The sequence below is a fragment of the Nomascus leucogenys genome, chromosome 21 (genome assembly GCF_006542625.1).
Source record: "Nomascus leucogenys isolate Asia chromosome 21, Asia_NLE_v1, whole genome shotgun sequence".
Classification (NCBI taxonomy): Eukaryota; Metazoa; Chordata; class Mammalia; order Primates; family Hylobatidae; genus Nomascus; species Nomascus leucogenys.
Window position 1 is genome coordinate 4,390,935 of NC_044401.1, and position 18,677 is coordinate 4,409,611.

Genomic DNA, 18,677 nt, shown 5'->3' on the forward strand with positions numbered 1-18,677 from the left:
GTTTCAGCCTCATTTTACCCAGCTCCTATTTAAGATGGAGTTGTGGCTGGGTGCTGTGGCTCACCCCTGTAATCCCATCACTTTGGGAGGCCGAGGCAGGCAGATCACCTGAGGTCAGGAGTTCGAGACCAGCCTGGTCAATGCGGTGAAACCACATCTCTACTAAAAATACAAACAAAAAATTAGCCTTATGTGGTAGCGAACATCTGTGATCCCAGCTACTCAGGAGGCTGAAGTGGTAAAATCACTTGAACCCAGGAGGTAGAGGTTGCAGTGAGCCAAGGTTGTGCCACTGCACTGTAGTCTGGGTGACAGAGCAAGACTCCATCTCAAAAAACAAACAAAAACAAAAAACAAGATAGAGTTGCTCTGGTTCACATGTCTCTGACATTTACCCCCTCCCTTTTATAAGGGAACCCTTAATTCTAAGGGTTGCAGAGGGATGGAAATCCATCTTCCGTAACTTCTTCAGGCTGAATGGGGTGATGATATTTCAGCCTAACTATCAGGGTCTCTTGTGTTAAGGGTAGAGAGGAGCTCAGTCAGAAAATATCAGTGTGGAGAGGGCCATTCATGACTCTCAAGTTTCAACAAGAGGTGATATCTGGAAGATTAGCAAGTGTTTAGTTTAAGGAAACATTCAGTAAGCTTGTTCTATATTCCTACACAAAGACTATAACAGCAATATATTCACAAGAGTAAAGCAAAATAAGTAAAGTTATTCCAAGTAAACTGAGTTAGAAGGCTTTTCATGAACTGGGCAACTTTTGGAACTAAGCTGATATGGGGCTATTAGCTATTGTAATGTGCCCAGAATTAGAATACTGATCCAGATTTTTACATTACCCATTCCTTTTGTTTCTTCTGAGCAATAGTCAGAGATCATTATTTGGTTTACAGGAATAAGCAGGGTTAGCCTAAATTGCAGAAACAAATGTAAAAACAACTAATGAGACTAGAATTTAATAAGTGTACTATGGTTCTGGAAATATAATATTTCTGTCTCCACTTTCCCATTTTTACTAAAGACAAACATAGTAAGACCAATTTGCTTTATTATACTTGGCCTGATAATTTGTATAAAGTGCAGCAAGAATAATTATTTTCCACATAAGCTCTTTTTAAATTGGCTTTGATGGAACTCTGTTCCATAGAAGGAATTTCAGATAAGACTTTTTTAAAGCCGAGCCCAGCCATGGGGGTTTAACCCTCAAATATCTATAAGTTGGGTAAATTTTTTCCTCTTGAGGTCCCAAGAAAACTTGGGGATTCTGGACCTGTCAGAAAGTGACATTCGTTACTCACTACAGATCAGAAACCCTTTACAGGGACTGTGTAGGCAAGGTATGAGGCCAGTTCCTCAAGGGGCTTTTATTGGCTTTATAAGTCAAGTTTAATTCCTTAAAGGAAAACACACCATTCCAGTCAAAGCCTTGTCAAAATAACCAATTTCTCTAATTGTGTCCCTTACAAAATAAAACAGAATCTTATTGAATTATGCAAATAACTATATTGCCATAAGTTAAGAAAACTCACAACTAGTTTCCAAATTCTGGAGAAATCAGGTAGAGAGAAACAAATATGCTCCAAATTTTGTTCACAGGAGTATACTTAATTGCTACAAGCTGTAAATAGCTCAAAAGAAAAGTTTCCTTGCCTCTGAAAAACAAAACAAAGGATCAGCAGCATTTTAAGCAAAGCTAAAAAGATTACTTCCGTTTTCTATTGTTCAGTGATTCAATTCCTATCTACTTGATATTCATGAACATTCCAGCTCTTCATGAGAGTTCTGAAAGTTGTTTCTTCTCTTCTAATGTTACAATTTCCAAAGTTATTAGAAACCTTCATTTAAGAACACCTGTTAGAGTTCTATAGTTGATTATGATCCACCTTTTGAAGAGGATTAAAACAAGACAACAATTGTCTGTGGATGGCAAAACATCTTAGGACAGCCACAGTCAAAAACACGATTGACAAAGAAATGTGGTTAATTTTGTGGCATAGAATGATTTTATGAAACAATTATAATTATTAAAAACATACACTAGGTCATTAGAATTATAGGAGTTTCTCATTATTTTAGAACACATACTAATTACATATTTATACAAATACAGCCTAAAGAAAAGCAAACAACATTTCATATTTGATAATGTTTCCTGTATTATTTTCATACCAAATAAGCCAAATGTCACTGTTGCATTAGTGCATTATTGATGTCAAACCCAATTTTTAATAAAACATTATAGACATATTTATCCATTTCAATGTTTAACCATAAGGTAAGATTCTTATAAACCTTTCATAACCCTTTACATTTTTTTTTTTTTGTGAAAGAGCAGATCAGTGCTTGAAGAAAAACCTGCTGTGCTATTATTCCAATGTTTGATTTATGGAAAAACTGAATAATACCCCTCTAACTTTAGCAGATATGTTCACACACAGAATCTCTTACAATTAATTTTTATAAACCTTCCACAATAGTTCAAACCTTCAACTTTATTCCATCTAATTTAAAACAATTATTTAACCCTTTAGGCAAAAAAAAAATCCACATTCCCATGTCTTCTTATAATCTTTTACCAAAAGTACATTTTACTTTTCTGACATACCTTACATGTAAAATTGTTTCTTCAGTAGTCTCAGTTACATATTACATGTTTACTTTTAGTGACTTTTACTTATGGTGAAAACCCTGGTTAGTAAGTAATTTTAATTGTGTACTAGTTGCAGAGCCTAGCCTAGGACACACCAGGCAGAAGTGCAGATTAGAGCTGACTCTACAGCATAGCGAAGGGGCGTGGCTAACTCCACATGTTCCCTGGCCTTACCTTACTTAAGCAGGCAAGTTGTACAGTAAGAGTTATAGTGGCATTTTATAAAGCATTTGGGAGGCCTAACAACTTGTGAATTGTACAACATTTCTTGCATAAATTCCCTTTCACAAATCCTTTTACGACTTACACAGACCATCTGAGACATTCTTGGACTTCCTGACTTGCCTTAAATGTCCCTCCTTTTAAACAACCAGTCATTTTACTTTAGGACAAGAATTTACCATGCAAGATCCTTTCTTACGTAAAATATCTTTCTTTATATTTTTCTTTGTATAGGTAGGGGACATGGCTAATTTCACATGTCCCCAGGCCTTATCTAGAATCTAATGGCTTAAAGGTAGGTAAACTGAACAATTTTTTAAAGTCAGAGAAATGGTTTAACCTTAAAGCATTCCGCAAATTTGATATCTGACCTTAATTTAGACTTAATGTCTACATTTTCAAGACATTTTATTTTACCAGCAATCTTTAAAACTGTCTTTATTTCCAAAAGATTACTAAAGTCATGTGAACAAAAAGGCATTAAATTTTCTATTTTTCTGGCAAAATATTTGATTTAAGCACTTATTTTTCTAAGTCAATTAGTTAGAGCTCTTTTATATATAAACACACAACAACATATAAATACACAGACAGACAGAAGATTCAGCACTTGTACGATTTTTTACTTGCCAGTTTCTTAATTGCATTACTGGCTTCAGGGTGGAGCCCTTGCAAGAACAGGGCCAGAAAAGCATGTGTTTCTAGGGCAAAATAGGCAGCAAATAAGCAGCTGAAGGCAAAGATCCCCAAAATTAAGAGCGCCATTTTATACCGGATACTGGATCCCCAAGAGGAGGGAAACACTACGGGAGAAGACAGTGCACTGCTTTTACTTTGCATTTCATTGCAAGCCAAAGCCAATCAGCCCATTTAGTAGTCAGCCCATCCCTCATGGGAGTCTTATCTCTCAGTCGGGGGTGGGGATGGTTCCTTATCTTCCAGGTGGCCAAGAACATGCTTCTCTGATCCAAGGGTGCGAAGAGTCAAGTATCCCTCCATAACTACTATTAACTATCACTTAAAGTATATTTCCTACCTAAATATTACAAACCAAAGCACTCTCATAATGTGAAGTAATTTCTGATACCCCCAAAACTCAAAGCCATCAGATAACATGATGCAGAACAGAGCCTTTAATTTTGAGAGGGATCTACTTGCTTTTAATTCCTGGGATTTCATGAGGAAAAAAAAGGGGGGGGTTGTTGTTTTGTTTTTTCCCTAAAACGGGGTCTGTGGTGCCTCCCCTGTTTTTCCCAAGGAGTCCCAGGCTATCAGAAGTTATCTTAGGGACTCTCATGTGTGCATTAAGAGTGGCAAGACAAAAAAAATGGAGAAAAATCATTCAGTCAACTGAAAAGAAAAAAAACCTTTTTTCCAGAAAAACAAGTTCCAAGAAGAGAAAAGCATATAGGCCTTTTAAATATATCTATAGCTTGTTTATCCACTTTTAATTAAGCTGACTTTTAACCATAGTGCTCTTTAAAAAAGAAATCCTTTTAGATCTCTTATTATCCAACTTTAGCCATGCCAAGTGGCCAATATTTCTAGCTTCTGAACATTACCAAAGGTAACCTCCTAGGTGCTTGGAGAAAGGAAAATTTAAGGCAGTCCATGGAGAAGAGAATAGACAAGGTCATGCAGATATTAAACCAGAAATGACTTACTTCCTAGGTGGGGAATTGAACCCAGACAGCTACTGTGAAAGTGCAAAAATCTTAGCTACTGAGCTACAGGATGGGGCAGTCCCCATTTTCTTTCCCAGAAGAAGTCTAGAGTAGTTAATTTTGAGCTTTCAAAGCCTTTCAACTATTTAATATGATTTTTAGAGCTAACTATGACATGAAGCCTAAAATTCCTGTTCCCTGGATGGTGGAGACTAAGAGAAAGTACTGCCACGTAGTTAAAAGATGAAAGCTCCCAAGGACATAAAACAATGTGGAGTCTTTATCTAGTTTTTTGTTTGTTTCAGGGACCTGCAGCCAAGTTTGTTACTAATCAGCTTGCTGGGTCATCTTGAAAAGTGGGCTTACAAGTGTTCTAAGCCTATGTTTTATTCTACATAAAAACAAATTCATAGCACAAAATACAGCAGCTTAAAGCTAGCCCTAGAATTCTTTTTCCCATTAAACAAAACTTTACAGAGGAGATAAACATATATATATATATATACTATATATTATATATATATATTTTTTTCCCATTCATTCAACCATTCGCACACAGAGAGAAGATAGAAATCTAACTGGTAAGAAATTCTTACCCTTTTGCCTGCATGCCAGGATTCTGGGTTCTCTTTCCCTGACTGGCCCTAGTGATCCAGCTTGTGGCACCATCACCCTGGGGGTCAAGCCGTATCGTAAAGGAAAATTATTTTTTTGTTGTTCTGGCTAGAGCAAAATACATGTGATAAAACATACACATTAGTCACTCTGCTTAGCACCCAATATCAAACTGGCAAGGCTTAAATTTGCCCTCAGATGGGCCCTGTCATCTTTAACCTCCGACTACGAGTTTCAACATGTGGTCTCTAGGCAAGATAGTCACCCTGACTAACAGAGAAGATAAGAAAAGGGAAAGGAGAGAAGGAAAGTATTGCCTGTGGCAGGGTGGGGAAGGTGAAGGGTATAGGGAGGCCAGAAAAAAGACCCACTCATTGCAGCAACACTGAAGAGTTCAAGTGGCTGCTTCTTGGTAGCAAAGGGATCTTTTTCAGCAGTCTCATTAGCTCTCATTTTCTGTTTTATGAAGGAAAAAGTTCCCCATGTCCCACGATCCTGTACATGCCTAACCCTGTCACCCGCAGCCATCAGCAAAGAGTGCAACGCAGATTAATTAGCAGTAACCTGTTCTTAGTGAAGAGGGACTTTACCAAGAGGGGCCTCTAACCCCCTAAATCTTACAAGGGACTTTAACCTTCCTAAGTCGGGCCTCTAACCCGAGGTGGGTCATGTGTTATTGCCTTTATTAAGAGGGGCCTCTAACCCACTTTATCTTAGAAGAGACTCTAACTCCCCTAAGTTAGGCCTTTAACCTAATCTCCTTCTTTACCCCGGTATCCCACCACTTACCCAAAGCTGTTCAATCGGTGCTGCAGTCTGTGTCTTTTGGGTTGAGGGGTGGGTCTCCTCAGTATTGTCCCTTTTATGCTTCATGAGAAAGATGTTTTGCTTTTTTGTTTGTTGTTTTTTTAAGAACAATTCAGCAAAACAAAATTCCTGTTGATTGTTGGACAACATTGTTTCACACATACATCAAACAGGCCAAAAAAAAATAAACAGCAAATTCATAGACAAAAAAGGAAAAAAAAGAAACCTTTTATCTTTGGCCTTTTTAACCATCTCATACAAACCAGCTACTTATAGTATAGCTAAGTACATACACAAAAAAGTTACTGGAATGCTCGGAATAAGATTGCTTTTCTGTTGTCGTTTTTGCTTTCTTTACAAGGTTTTTTTTTTCTCCTTTGAGATTATAATGAACATGGTCACACCACAAGTAAAGTCAGAAGTAGGACAGAGAACACTCCGAAGGATGGTTTGGTCATCCGAGATCATTAAAAATGGCTGACCCTAACAATATGTACAAAAATATAAAATGTAAATAAAAAATACAAACAAATTTCCTTTTTAAAGTACTTTTAAGAAAAAAAGCAGGGCCTTGGAAGTTTTGGTTCTTTTTTCCTCCCCGTTGCAAATTCTCATGGTCTGGGTTGGGTGGTGGAGAGCGCGTGTCATCTGCGGGTGGCACTGCCCACGGTGGGCGGGCGGGCCTCTCTACCTGGAGGTGACCACGTTTAGATTCTGAGACGGGAAGTGGAGGGTCAATAGGTCATGGCGGCCTTTTTTTAAAATTTAACTTTTCCTTTTTTGCTGTCTAGTCATCCTCGTGGGTCTTCTGCTTCTTGGTATTGACATTGTCATCCTCATCATCTTCAGCTGCCCGCTTGCCCGTAAGCTGACTCAGCTTCCTCATCTTTATCTTCATCCTCTTCCTCACCATCACCTTCTTCTTCCTCCTCCTCTTCCTCCCCACCTTCTTCGTCTTCTTCGTCTACCTCATTGTCAGCCTCCTGCTCCGCATTTTCCTCGTTAGCATTCCCGTTAGCAGGGGCGTTTCTTCCATTTTTCCGCCTCTTCCACAACTTCCTTCTTCTCCTTTAAGTCCTTGGTGGCGATTTCTGAGCTGGTGTCTACGGCTGCGTCTGACATGGTGGTGCAGGCTGGTTATCCGATGCAGGGGATTAAAAAGAAAGCGAGAGTTCAGGGACTCTGGCGATAAAGCTGCCGGAGCCCACGGCGGCTGAGGCGAGCAAGGAGGTGGATGAGGAAGAATGCAAAGATGGCTTTTCAGAGCAACCAGTGGGGCGAGAAAGATGTTACTGGACCCCACCACTTACCCAAAGTTAGCCTTTGGTTTGGGGGTTTCTGCAGTATAATTACTTCTGTGGTCACCAGAAAGGTGTTACAGGACCCCAACACTCACCCAAAGGTAGCCGTTGGGTCAGGGTTTCTGGACTAGAGTCCCTTCATGGTCGCCAGAAATATGTTACAGGAAAGGGGTCCTGATCCAGACCCTAAGAGAGGGTTCTTGGATCTCGTGCAAGAAAGAATTCAGGGCAAGTCCGCAGTGCAAAGTGAATGCAAGTTTATCAAGAAAGTAAAGGAATAAAAGAATGGCCACTCCATAGACAGGGCAGCCCAGAGGGCTGCTGGTTGTCTTTTTGTTTTTGTTTCTGTTTTTGTTTTGAGACTGAGTTTTGCTCTTGTTGCCCAGGCTGGAGGGCGATGGCACAATCTTGGTTCACTGCAACCTCTGCCTCTGGGTTCAGGCGATTCTCCTGTCTCAGCCTCCCGAGCATCTGAGATTACAGGCACACGCCACCACACCTGGCTAAATTTTTGTATTTTTAGTAGAGATGGGGTTTCATCATGTTGGCCAGACTGGTCTCAAACTCCTGGTCTCAGGTGATCCACATGCCTCAGCCTCCCAAAGTGCTGGGATTACAGGCATTGAGCCACTGCACCTGGCCTGGTTGTCCATTTTTATGGTTATTTCTCGATGATGTGCTAAACAAGGGGTAGATTATTCATGCCTCTCCTTTTTAGACCATATAAGGTAACTTCCTGATGTTGCCATGGCATTTGTAAACTGTCATGGTGCTGGTGGGAGTGTAGCAGTAAGGATGACCAGAGGTCACTCTCATGGCCATTTGGTTTTGGCTGTCTCCTTCACTGCAACCTGTTTTATCAGCAAGGTCTTTATGACCTGCACGTTGTGCTGACCTCCTGTCTCATCTTATGACTTAGAATACCTTAACCGTCTGCGAATGCAACCCAGTAGGTTTCAGCCTCGTTTTACCCGGCTTCTATTTAAGATGGAGTTGCTCTGACTCACATGCCTCGGATATATTCAGTTTGGGGCAGTTATAAATAAAGCTGCTCTATACATCAGAGTAAAGCTTTTGGTGTGAACACAGGTTTTCATTTCATTTGGATACATATCTTGGAGTAGGCCACATAAATTTTTGTTTAGTGAATTAATGAATTGACTAGTATGCAGTGTTTTTTATTTTCCTCTATAAGCTGTTCTGTTTCTTTTCTCAATATGCCACTAATGTAACAAGGCTGTGCCGATGCCTATTTCACACTGAAATCTAGTTTCTGGGATCATTAACCTTGTATTTCCAAGAAAACTTCATTTCAGATGTAAAAATGATGTGACGAGGGGTTCAATTTTTATTTACAAAATTCAAGGGCATAGAGCTCTTAATTCCCAGTTCTGCTTTTTTTGGGCTGAGTGGGTCTGATCTCCCTATGATAAAAGGACAAGGAGCTTGGCTCCAGTGCATCTCAGCCTCCAGGAGGCAATTTGACTCCTGAGTTTCTTCCTAGGTTGAGGCTGGCTAATTCTCTTAGATTGTAAGCACTGGTTGCTTCTTATGCCCCCCACTAAATCGACAAGGCAAGAATAGATGATGAATGTTCTGCCTCTTTTGTAAATGTAGAAAGAGGGATAATTTGGGTAGATTACCCCCAAGGGTATCACTGTTACTATGTAAAGTCTCATCAGCTCTAAATAAGAAACCAATATCCACAAATCCATTCCCTTATTAATCACGTATATGGGGCTGTAGCAAGCAAAGCTGGCTAAAATAATTGCTAATTTTTATTCCTTTGAAGCACTTTTTTTTTTCACCAAGCAGTCCCATAAAGATGTGCTTTAATGCTTTGTGAGTGCATCAAAAGACTTTCATTGAATAGGATTTACACCATGTTAATTTGAAGTAAGATATACGTTGTAAATTAAATGTTACACCAGTCCCTTTTTCTGAGTAATCCAAATTCTTTTTATATCATGTTGAGACAGGCCAAACTTTAAAAATGTACCATCAAGATATACTCAGTGATAATAGTCTTCATTTGTGTTCATCACAATTGTGATAATCAGGAAATCAGATAATATATGAGAAAGAGCCCTAATGTTAAGCCTATACAAAGAACAAACTTTATAAATTTTATCACCATTACATTCAAACAGCTCAGAGGCTCTTAACTATTTTTAGGTTATAGACCCCTTTGTTAATCTGATGTAAACTATGGATCTATTTCCAGAAAAAAAAAAAAGTAGCTACACACCCAGGACAAAATTTTACTTACAGTTTTAGGGAGATGATAAAATAAATGAAGTACATCTTTAAATTCCTTAATGATCCATGTCCAAGTTAAGGACAAAACTTTTATTGCATACACATTCTTGTTTGACATGTAGGAAAAACTATTATTTAAAAGAGTAGATGGATGATCCTTTTCAAAGACAATGAGGAGAGAGAAACCGAATCTAGCATTTGACTGAAAAGATTCATTTTAAAATCACGTGTAAAAGAATAATAAAGAAGAACATTGGAGAAAAAAGGCCCATGGGAACCACAGTTAAGCAGAACCTCTTCACCGGTGCCTACCACAGTGCATATAGAAGAGGCTCAGTATATATTTGAGAAGGGAAGGAAGGAAGTAAAGGAAGAAATAAGGAGAGAAGAAAGAAATGAAGCAAAGAAGGAAGGGAGGAAGCAGGAAAGGAAGGAAGCAAGGAAAGAGGGAAGGGGGAAGGAAGGGAGAGAAGCAGGGAAGGCAGGCAGGCAGGAAGGAAAGAAGGAAGGAAGGAAGGGCAGGTGATGTCTTGCAGGTAGGATATGTGTAATAAAAAGGCAGGAGGCGACTACAATAGCATCCTCTATAAGTGACCCAGGCATGGATTGTATTTCCTTATGAATATGTTGGAAGAACACACTGAAGAATAGAAAAAAAGGTTTCCTGAACACAGCAAGCCGATGTATACAAATCTAGCCCTGAGCTCAGTGTCACTAGATTGACAAGTGGTATGCCTGCTGCAGCTTTAGAGGATGAGGGATGGAACTCATTCCGTCCACCATGATTCCAGTTGCAGATCAGATTTGGGCTACTCCAAAGCAAACTTTCGATAAAGACGTCTCCTTCCATAGAGTAGCTTTCATCCTTTTCTCAGTAGTCGTGTTCCTCAGCCTAACGAGGTCTTTTGTTAGGCTGCCATTATCCTTGTACTTGTCTGAGCTTGCATCCCAGAAAAACAATTAAGGTGAAGAAAGGAGTTGCTGCCAAGTAACATTTCCTTGGTTGTCTTCTTCACAGCTTCCTGCCAAACTTCAAACCTCATGCACCCGAAATGCTTTCTTTCAGTTTTTGGAAAGGAATATATAGTCACTGAAGCCATCCAGGTTTGAATTTCAACCCTGGCTCTATAGCCGGCTGTGTCACCTTGAACAAAGCTCTTAACTTCTTTGAGTCTCTTAGGATTGTTAGGATTCTTGGAGCAGCTGCACATGAGTCAAATGGGTATATTACCAGAGAAGTAATATACTAACCTTCCCATGTGAATGTATCAGCTATACATGTTTATACTTTACAATGGTAGTAGAAAGAGCTAGAGCGAAAGGGATGGGAGGTGTCAAAGGGAAGAAGTAGAGAAAATAAAGAGATGGTAGCATATTAGAGGAAGGTAGTGGGTGCATGGCAGAGTCAGAGTCCAGCAACTCTATTAAAGGAAGGAAATGAAAAGCAAACACTGGTGTCTCCAGTCCATATCATCTCTGCTGCCTGCTCCAGTTTTGTTAACATAATCCTGAATGTCTCCAGGAAATGAATCTGTATAAGAATATGCTTCATATCAAGCAGTATTGGTAGCCTTTTCTTTCTACTCTATTTTTTTCTCTTTGTATTTAGAAGCCCTTGCTTGTTCTTTGGGTAGAAGGAGGAAATAACTTAACATTTTTCTAACACATATAATTCATCTTCTTATTTACTACATAAGGCCCTATGCTATTTACTTTTAATACCTCTGCATTCTAATCTTTGGAATCTGTTTAGGCACCTGTCTGCTACAAAGAAATTCCCCTGTGGCTTAATGTCTTTCAACTGTATGAATTTATACTCCTGCATCCATTCAGGTCCAGCAAAACATACATTCATAAAATACTTTGTTGTTTACACAGTATTTTTATATAAATTTTAATATCAGAGTCTCATGGAAATTAAGATTCAGAAAGGGCTAGTGGTTTGGCCAATGTCACACAACTGGTGAGTTGTTGAACTAAAACCTAGGTTAGGGCTGGTGCAGTGGCTCACACCTCTAATCCCAACATTTGGGGAGGCTGAGACTGGAGAATTGCTTGAGCCCAGGAGTTCAAGACCAGCCTGGCTAACAAAGATCTGTGTCTCTATGAAAAAATAAAAAATTTAGTTAGGCATGGTGATGTATGCCTATAGTCCTAGCTACTGGGGAGCCTGAGGTGGGAAGATCACTTGAGCCTGGGAGATGGAGGCTGCAGTGAGTCATGATAGTGCCACTGCACTGTAGCCTGGGTGACGGAGTGAGACCCTGTCCCCACCAAAATAAATAAATAAATAAATAAATAAATAAATAAATAAAATCTAGGTTAGCTAGTCCCATTTCAATGTATAAACACATTTTACATCTCTGATAAGTCAAAGAAAAAATAATGAGTTAATTATATAGATATAAAATGTACATTTAATTATGTATTACTAATTATATAATCACACACATGTAGTCATGTAAGCATGTTTTTTTTCCCCCTGTCCTTGGCATTTCATTAGTTCTCTCAGCATTTTTGTGAGTTTGAATAGCAATTTTCATTTCAGAAATAGAAAAACTGAAACACAGTGAGGTGTTCAGTGAACTGAATATTTCTCTGTCTTGGAAAAAAGCTCAGAATACTAAGGACACATTATTTAAGCATGTTATTCTGGAGCTAGTAACCGCCCTCAGAGAAATCACATATCTCAGTAATTTTGTCTCAGCTTTATAAAAGTCACAACAATGAAAGTGTTTGCAAAATTTATTTGCTGCCATTTTGTTTCAAGATGGCAACTTGAGCTACACACTGTATATAAACTATGAGCATCCATTATTTCCTTTATATAGGTACTGTTCCAGGTGCCAGTGCATATACTACCTTTAGGAAAACACCAAATTCCACAAACTCAAAATAAACCATACTCTACTGATTTACAAATGCATGTGAACTAGATTTAGAAAAGTTTTCCTTTGTGTTAAACAAATAATGTCCAATTATATTCTATAATTTTAAGTACAGAAGTGCTAGTAGCATTTTTCTATACATTCTGTTAAATTATTAGACTTACAATTAAGACGCTGAGAAATGTAAACTCTTACTAAGTGGAAAATCTTCACTGAGCACACATCCCTATTTAGGAGAATCCTTTGTCTCTGCAATAGGTGGTTCCAGCCACAGGGCCTTCCTGCCTTTTCACACAGGCTGACACTGGGGAACACCAAGGCTGGAAACAGGCTTCTTGCTGAAATCTAGTTCCTGTTTCAGGAGAATATCAATCTCTGGGAGAAGACAAAGGAAAAAATAGATTCCAGGGAAGCATTACACACAGGACTGAGGGAGAATATGATCCCCTAAAGTGAAACTAAACCTGTCCTTAGACACTTCTCTGAGAACAGCAACAGCAGTGTAAACAACCCTTCTAGCTTTGAAAACCAGGCCAGAAATACTGGAACTGATCTTCAGGGACTAAAAGAGGTAGTGAGTTGGGTAGGCCTGGGAAGGACCTTTTAGTTGAAAAGATTTTACCCCAGTTTAGTGCTTGAGCTGCCTGTGTCACTAATCTTTGTTGACAGTGCCACCCTCCAAGTGGGATTCTGTCTTCCTTTGCTCTGCAATTGCTTGTGGTACAGCTGCTCTCCAGCTTTGTCCCTGACCTGGCGTCTTTTTCTCTTCTTCTGGCTGAATAGATGTCATCCTGCTTGTGAAATTGAATAGTTCCTAGTCCAGACCACACTTTCTTTCTCTGATCCTTTTTATTACCCTAGTTTGCTGCATTGACATATTTCAGCATATTCTTCCTTCCCTCACCCATGTCATCAGTCCTTTCCCAGAATTCCTGCCCTTTTTCTTATTTGATGTATACTTTTCCCCCCTACAGCCTCCTAGACTCTATCATGCTGGTATTTCTTCCCTTTCAATGTTGCTATCCCTGTATCCCTAATCTGAGCTTCTCTCCTTCCTCTATAATTTGGGGGAGTCAAAACTAGTATTTATATTTTTTATTCTACCCTGAGGCTTAACCATTGATACCCCCCTTCCCAACAATGGTTGATACTTACCGCTCTCATTTCTACCCACAGTCCTCATCCTGCTGGGGCTTGGAGCTGTCTAAATAAAGTAGATCTTGGGATGTCCTCATTCCTATCAAGGAATAAGAGAGAGGAATCACCCACCCAAGTTTCAAAATAACAGAGGATGAGAGAAGCAGTCAGGAAAATGTGATCCTGTATATATCCCATGGAGATATTATTGAATGTGAAATTCCTTTCATTTATTCACTCATTTTTTTCAGCAAATGTTTTCTGAGTACTTATTTTACCCCAAGCACTATGTCAGACTCTGAATAAGGGTTAGGAGTATCAGACATTTATGTGTGCCAAGCAATGTGCGAAGCACATTTAACCTTCAAAATAACCCAAGGAAGTGGGTATGATAACCCCCATTTTAAAATAGGATCTGTGGTCAGTCAACAGCTTGTGTAAATTCACACAGTTGATAAAGTGACTGTGTTACAGTCTCATGCTTCTCATGTTATGATCAAGCACACTGTGCATTAAGGAAACTATTGTTTGGGGAAACCAAACAAATTATTTCTAACAGGGTGGATAGACTTTCGAACAACCAATATACAATCTGCCTGTTTGTAATTTAGGAAGCATTTCTAGCCTGCTTGTTTTAGGGTTATTGTTATTCATTTACATGTTATAAACTCCTTCTTATCTAAATATTGTATTTGAAATCCAAACACACACACACACACACTCTTTTTTAGTATAAGAGTAATTACAACCCCATATTGAAAAAAAGGAAAAATGCTACAACAGAAGCCATTGAATTAAACTCAGAAGTGGGTTACGTAGAGAAAACAAGCCATTGCAATGTATCCCCATCTTAAATTTTCTAATTTTTCTAGCCATGAAATGATCTTTCTAGATACTCTTGAAATGATCTTTCTAGATACTCTTGCCGTGGCTATGTACAACTGCAGGAAACAGGGTCTTATCTCAGAAACACAAATCATATAAACCTCTAGAATGTGTCTGGGGGATTCTACTGCATCTATTTTTCCATCCTTCAATCAGAGACGCCTAGCCTCTACCCTGGGCCAATTAAAGGGGATACTTTCAAAAGACACTCTGAAAGCTGAGGGACAGAAAATTTAAATGAATTTCGCTCAGCAGAGCACATTCAACTGTGTTTGGGCTCCCCCTAGCTGCATGGAACCAGATTCTCATTGCTTAAGCAGTTCAGCTGAATGCTTAAGCTCAAAAGGCTGTGTGTAACAGAGCAAAGATTTTATCTCCTCTCTGTCTCCCTGGTTTACTCTTCTGAATCCACTGTTGTTATTGCATTCAGTTGCGGAGACCGGAGAGCATATTAAGTAGTCCTGGTCAGAAGAGGGAACTCAAGTCAGAGAATGAAAAGGCAAATGTTATTGTGGGGATTGTTTTAGCGATGCTTTATGAATGTCTACAAAGATAACATCAATTTCCCTTGTCAATACCTTTATTGGTTTTTTCCCCCAAAGGGATTGGGCTGAATGTGCTCACTTATTAAACCACCTCGGTCTCACATATAACCTCCACTGTTTTTACATGTAACGTCAATTCATTCTTGTGTAAGGAGTCAGACTGGGTGGAGGGAGTTTGACAGGAAGAGCCACATCATCCACAGCAAAAGCAGCTACCTGGCAGCCGTGGAGAAAGATGTCCCAAAGGCCTTCCCACACATCCAGAGCTACTGCCAAGCAAGAGAAGCTTTAGGAATGAGAAAATTAGAGATGTTTTAGCTTTTGTCTGCCTTACCAAAGCCTACTGTTACTGTTGCTACTGAAAGACAACAGAAGACATCCCCAAGTGGCTTCCAGCATCCCCAAAGCTCTGCCTTAGGGGCTCTGACATTTCAGTGGGTTTTTTTCTCTCTTATGTACTGTCGTTGCACTTGGGGAATTACAAAGCACCAAACAGATGTAGCATAATATATTGGTTAAAGTGATCCATATTGTTATCCATGGAGCGCTGCTGCCTAGGTAGAATGGAGCCACCGATTGTCTCTTTCAATGGAATTAAATGAAGTCTTTGAGTCTACAAGTATTAATTCAGTACTTGGTAGGTTCAAGGAATAGTTTTGGGAACCAGAACGTCGGAAATCATTCGGATGCCAGCTCCGCAGGCAAGGACCTCACCATCTATTGGAGAAGGGCAAGCTCCTACACAAGTGAGGGCATGGCCAGGCAGGGTGGGACTTGGCAGGTAATAGAAACAGGGTGTTATGAGGGTGTGGGTGAGGAACAAACCTGTTGCCTGTAGTGGAGATTGGGTCAGGAGAGAGGCACCAGGGGGGCAACTTCACAGGATGAATAACATTTGAAGAGAAACAGGCAGAATAGACAGGGTTTTGAGAAGCCAGAAAAGGGATCATAGGGCATTCTGGGAAGAAGGAACATTGCAAAGAGAGAAGTGGAGGTGAGAATGTTAATGGAGCACTGCGGTGGTGTTCCATGGCTCCAGTGAGAATGGCAGGGATGAGGAGATGCATAAGAGACTGGCAGGCAGGGTGGGGCCTGATTGTGAAAGGACTTAACCATGGCAGTGAATTTCCATTTATTGTAAAGGCATTGGGAACCACATAAGCCTTTTTGAGTTAGGAGCTGGCTGTATCAGAGTGGTGTTGTAAGAGAAACTGCAGAGGCTGTGGGGACTGGATGAGAGAAGGGTGTACTGGATAAGTTAAGGAGGATGGAGGATGCAGCAATCCATCCCGAGAGAGAGGGAGAGGGTCAGAACTGGAGCGCGGTGCTGGGAACCCAGTGGATAGCACGATTCAGCCTGGCTGTGCTCTGACAGTCTGAATTATCTTGGGGCTGCCTCAGAGGAGATCTGGGGCTGCCCCAGAAGTGGGTTTTACTCTCACTGTGCTGTGTTGTATTAATAGCTGACAGCTGTATTCTTCTCTGGTTTTGTACTTTTTTTTTTTTTTTTAAGTAAAAGCACATCAAACCAGTTTTCTATTAGTTTCTACTCCTAATCCTCTATTAACATAAATGTTTTATGCTGAATGTATGGTAACCCACAACAAAATCTCATTTTCTAGATTCAGAAATGTTAAAACAAAAATGATCAACACCGCCCCCCGCCAAAAAAAAAAAAATCCTCACCATGGAATATAGTTCCAGCAATGACTAACAGTATTTAAAAAAATAAACACAGGTGTTCTGAGACACAGCACTTAACCCTCAGCCGCATTCGCCTCCTGCTACTTTCAGCCTACTAATCTCACCCATGAATTGACGATATGTAAAAACCCCTTCTGTCCTTTCACGTTGTATAAAGTACTTTAGTGCTATAGTGTTAAGCAACATTTAAGTAATTAATGCATTTCTGCTATCATAATGCAGCAATTTTGCCAGAATGTATGTGGGAGAATGTAGATGGATTAAACACATTTATATCTCCAAGAAAATTGAGCAGCTATGTCAAAATAAAATATTGCTGTGCATAGTTTACCGTTTTATTTTTTTCTCTAATTATTAGAGAATTTCAAACTTGGCTGTCTGTCTGAGTATGAGACAGATTAGGGCTGTTTATTTATACCTAATTCCAATTAGAATATATAGGATTGTCATTTCTAAAATAAATATGATTCAGTGTGAACATTATCATACTTTAGAAATTATACAAAATAATTTCTTTCAGACACTTTTAAACAACACAGTAAGTGAAAACAAGTTTAAGGGTCCAAAGAGAATGTTTGGATATTGGTATTTCCTTGCATCCCCTTCTCTCATAAGCAGCAAGGTCAGATCTACCCCCAGCAAGACGGGGAGAGCTGCTCCACTTGGCCAGCTCTCTCCTCTTTCATTTCAGAAAATGCAGAGTGAGGGCAGATCCCATACACAAAGACTTAATGCTTTCTAGAGCCTCTTTCTGCTCTGTGATTCTGCAGCTTCTGGCGGCTCCTAGAGGATCCCAGACTGAGAGCATTGATAGGCCTCTGAGGGCAGGTGAAAGCTCTCTGTTGATAGCAAGAAAAGCAGGCACACAGGAAAGCCTAGGATCAGAGGTGGGGGTTGAGGAGTGTGAGAAATAAAAATGGTGGCATTATTACCTAGTTTTTTTGTTTGTTTTCATTGTTGTGTTAACCTTCAGCTGCTCTACAGATTCTTGCTGTATTAGGGTTAGTGAAGTGCCGAATTTTTGCCGATTTTGCAAAGCATAGTCACAACAATTACTCTCAGATCACCTTGTGAGCCCCACTCCCAGAAAGGCAGTCAGAGTTCTCATTCTTCTGTATTCTCGGCAGAGTTTGGAATATCAACTCCAACCCTTCCAATTACTTCTTAAGGTGAGAGAGGTGCAGGCCAGACACGAGTATAAGATCATGGTCAGTTTCCAATCTGCAAAGAAAGACCTCGCTGAAGTGGACTGCAGGTGCAGAGGAGGGCCGAGATGAAGGTTTGCCGTGTTTTCTTTTACAGTGATCCCCACTCTAATAACTACTTTTTGGTTTCTACAGATTAGCACTAGTAAATTAGCATAATGACATTACCCAGACGCCTTTGCTGTTGTTTTCTTTCAAAGGTCCTTGTGACTGAGGTTGGAGAATGTAATGGATTAAGAAAAAGAGAGGGAAAATTACCATATTTAATATTGTTTCCAGAGAAATTGACATAGTTTATGGAGCTGAGAAATATAATGCAATTTTCTCCTCCATCCCTGCTGGAATGAGAAGGGGTGGGGTACAGAGATGCGAGTGGTGGAGCACATAGTTACCGAGATGATGTAGCTGCTAACAGGCGACTCCCACAGGACCTTCGGCTCTCAGGGGTGGCCCCGGCGAAGCCAGGTTCGTTACCTGTAAAATCTGGGTGTGATCAGAATAGCATTTCAATGAAATTAAACTTGGGATCGTTCCTAGATAATAGATACATGAATGTGTGAGAAAAGACCTTGATCACAGGGCCTGCTCTGTGCCTTGTACAAAATCAGAATTGCCGGCGAAGAACACCAGGGACAGGCACGCGAATTGCCTTCACTCTGTTACACACATGCCAGTTGCTATAATATTGAAGAAAATATTCATACGTCCCTTTTCCTTCCTCTGCTTTGTGCTTCATTGCCTTTGCCCCATTTGTGGTTTATAGATGGAATGAAGAGAAAATGTAGAAG

At 39.9% G+C, this 18,677-nt stretch overlaps 1 pseudogene; it reads right to left on the reverse strand.

Moving 5' to 3' along the window:
• Positions 1-6,752: 6,752 nt before the first annotated feature.
• LOC101177219 lies at positions 6,753-7,087 on the reverse strand (annotated as a pseudogene).
• Positions 7,088-18,677: the final 11,590 nt, after the last annotated feature.